The sequence below is a fragment of the Physeter macrocephalus genome, chromosome 11 (genome assembly GCF_002837175.3).
Source record: "Physeter macrocephalus isolate SW-GA chromosome 11, ASM283717v5, whole genome shotgun sequence".
NCBI classification, from domain to species: Eukaryota; Metazoa; Chordata; class Mammalia; order Artiodactyla; family Physeteridae; genus Physeter; species Physeter macrocephalus.
In genome coordinates this window covers 93,098,273-93,102,126 of record NC_041224.1, presented here as the reverse complement: position 1 = coordinate 93,102,126, position 3,854 = coordinate 93,098,273, and positions in this window count along the sequence as shown.

Here is a 3,854-nt window from a genome sequence, read left to right as displayed (position 1 = left end):
TGCGGCATGTGGGATCTTCCCGGACCAGGGCACGAACCCGTGTCCCCTGCATCAGCAGGCAGACTCTCAACCACTGCGCCACCAGGGAAGCCCGACCCTAATTTTTTGATTAGACCATTTAGTCCATTTACATTTAAAGTAATTAGTGATAGGTGTGGAATATTGACACTTTGTTAGTTGTTTTCTAGCTGTTTTGTAGTTTCTTTGTTCCTTTCTTCTCTTGCTCTCTTCCTTGTTATTTGATGGTTTTCTATAGTGATATGCTTAGATTTATTTATCTTTTGTGTATCTACTATAGGTTTCTGGGTTTGTGGTTACCATGAGGCTTATATATAAAATTTTAGAGTTATATAACACTTTAGAGTTATAATAGTCTATTTTAAGCTGATAACAGCTAAAATTTAAACACGTAATTAAGGTCTACATTTTTACTTTCACCCCTCCCACACATTATGTTTTTATGTCACAGTTTACATCTTTTTTATTTTGTGTATCCTGTAAATAGCCTTGTTGTAAGAGAAAAGCCTTATCCTATGTTGCTAATAATTTGGTTTAGCTCCACAGTTTTAAAATCTATGTAATGGAGATAACATTTACTATGATGACAAGAAACAAAAAACCTAAACTAAATTAGCTCACCTCCCCAAAAAAAAGCAAAATGAAAAAACACACATACACACACAACAAACCCAAACAAGAAACAAACACAAAGAGCTCTTGGAGCTCTGAAATACCATGAGGTTTTAGTGTAGGATCTCTGTCAAAACTATATAGCTATCTCACAGTGTTTTCTCTCATCCCAACCATCAGATGATTTTTCACAAATTCACATCAAACATGTATTTTCTTACCACAGCTTCTCCATTAGATGGTGATCTCCTCTGAAGGAGACATTGCTTTAGTAATCTTTGTATTATCTGCATTTAGCATAGTGACTAGCACATAGTACCAGGACGGTAAGTGTTGACTGAATATAACTTTAACTCTTCTCCCTTTCTTCTTCAAGGCAGAATTTGAACAGCACCCATCTCAAAGGGCTTACCTTTTATTCATGTTTTTGATGGTATTGATAGGTATATTTTAATGTACTTCATGTATCTTGAAAATTACTTTGATTTTGTATAAGCTGAGATAGGTGTAATAGGTATAATTAAAAGGGCAAAATCCTGTGTGTTTTTCATGAATAGGCAGATTGATTTAAGTAAGTTTTTCAATGGATGGCAACTATTTCATTATATTGGAATGAGAGTAATAGGTAGGGGAGGACTATAGTTTTCCTCTTCAACAGACTTTATGGCTAGGGGTTATGCTATACTTAAAATCAGTTTCTGGTGTGTGGTTTCTTGCTGATATCATTATGCCACAGGCACCACCATGCAAGTTTGGTCAAGTCCTATCACTCTGTTCTGCTGGGCACACCGACATTCTCCTTGAACAGAAGGTTCTCTTGAAGTTGATAATTTTCTAGTAAGATCCAGCTAACTTTCTTGAAATCACTGCACAGTTTTAATAATGGAGTCTTGAGTTCAGTGTATGTCTTCCTTGGTCATCTGGAAAGCAGAGTAAGGCAAGGTGCTTATACTGGAGGTCCAAGACTAGGGAGTTAAGGCTGAGGAAGAAAAGAGCAAATGACATGAAGACACAAAGCAGTATGACATTATGTGCTATTAGCCATCTTTATACAATGAGCTGAAATAACACTTGTCATGTGTGTTCAGTTGGCAAAAGGAGAATGACCATATTACCTCATGGATTGTTGTATTAAAAATGTTAGGGCTTCCCTGGTGGGGCGGTGGTTGAGAATCCGCCTGCCGATGCAGGGGACGTGGGTTCGTGCCCCGGTCCGGGAAGATCCCACATGCCGTGGAGCGGCTGGGCCCTTGAGCCATGGCTACTGAGCCTGCGTCCGGAGCCTGTGCTCTGCAACGGGAGAGGCCACAACAGTGAGAGGCCCGCGTACCACAAAAAAAAAAAGTTAATCTAGGGCTTCCCTGGTGGTGCATTGGTTAAAAATCTGCCTGCCAATGAAGGGGACATGGGTTTGAGCCCTGGTCCAGGAAGATCCCACATGCCACAGAGCAACTAAGGCCATGCACCACAACTACTGGTCCGGAGCCTGTGCTCTGCAACGGGAGAGGCCACAACAGTGAGAGGCCCGCGTACCACAAAAATAAAAAGTTAAAGTTAATCTAGGGCTTCCCTGGTGGTGCAGTGGTTAAAAATCTGCCTGCCAATGAAGGGGACATGGGTTTGAGCCCTGGTCCAGGAAGAATCAATTTAACTTCCTACCAACAGTACAAGAGGGTTCCTTTTTCACTGCATGCTTTCCAACATTTATTGTTTGTAGACTTTTTGGTGATGTCCATTCTGACTGGTGTGAGGTGATACCTCATTGTCATTTTGATTTGCATTCTGCCAATGAAGGGGACATGGGTTTGAGCCCTGGTCCAGGAAGATCCCACATGCCACAGAGCAACTAAGGCCATGCACCACAACTACTGAGCCTGTGCTCTAGACCCCATGAGCCACAACTACTGAGCCCACGTGCCCCAACTACAGAAGCCCATGTGCCTAGAGCCCATGCTCTGCAACAAGAGAAGCCACTGCAACGAGAAGCCCTTGCAACGCAACAGAAGTAGCCCCTGCTCACCTCAACTAGAGAAAAGCCCACGCACAGCAACGAAGATCCAACACAGCCAAAAATAAATTAACATTTTATATAAATTTATTTATCTATGCAATTGTGCTTAGAATACTGCACATAGTAAGAACTGCACCCATTTCTGGAGCTCGTTTAGGTGGTGCTCTGAATCCCCTCTCCTCACACACCCCAAAACGATGGTCTCTTCCCTTTTAGGCAGTTCCAGACTTTTTCCCGGACTCCCTCCCAGGTAGCTGTGGTACACTAGCCCCCTTCAGGCTGTGTTCATGCAGGCAACTGCAGTCCTCTCCCTGGGATCTGACCTACGAAGTCCGAGCCTCAGCTCCCAGCCCCCAACCCACAGGCCACACCCACCCCAGAGGGTAAGCAGAACAGCCTCTCAGGTTGGTGAGTGCTGGTTGGCAGCGATCCTCTGTGTGAGAATCTCTTAGCTTTGCTCCCTGCACCCCTGTTGCTGCATTCTCCTCTGTGGCTCTGAAGCTTCCCTCCCCGCCGCCTTTCCCCCATCCCCACCAGTGAAGGGGCTTCCTAGTGTGTGGAAACTTCCTCCTTCACAGCTCCCTCCCAGAAGTGCAGGTCCTGTCCCTATTCTTTTGTCTCTGTTTTTCCTTTTTTCTTTTGCCCTAACCAGGTATGTGGGGAGTTTCTTGCCTTTTGGGAAGTCTGAGGTCTTCTGCATTCTGTCAGTGTTCTGTAGGGGTTGTTCCACATGCAGATGTATTTTTGATGTATTTGTGGGGAGGAAGGTGATCTCCACGTCTTACTCCTACGCCATCTTAAAGGTCCTCTCTCAGTATGTTTAACATACATATATTTGGGGACAAGGAAGTATATAGCATAGGTGATACTAGATTCCTGTAATGTTCATTTGCTAGTACGTCTTGGGGCAATAGTATGATGAAAGAGTCACTTGCATTTTCCATAAGGCATTCTCTCAGTGTTCTGTAGGAGTTGTTCCACATGCAGATGTATTTTTGATGTGTTTGTGGGGAGGAAGGTGATCTCCACGTCTTACTCCTATGCCATCTTAAAGGTCCTCCCTCAGTATGTTTAACATACATATATTTGGGGACAAGGAACTATATAGCATAGGTGATACTAGATTCCTGTAATGTTCATTTGCTAGTACGTCTTGGGGCAATAGTATGATGAAAGAGTCACTTGCATTTTCCATAAGGAAGACAATTTCAGG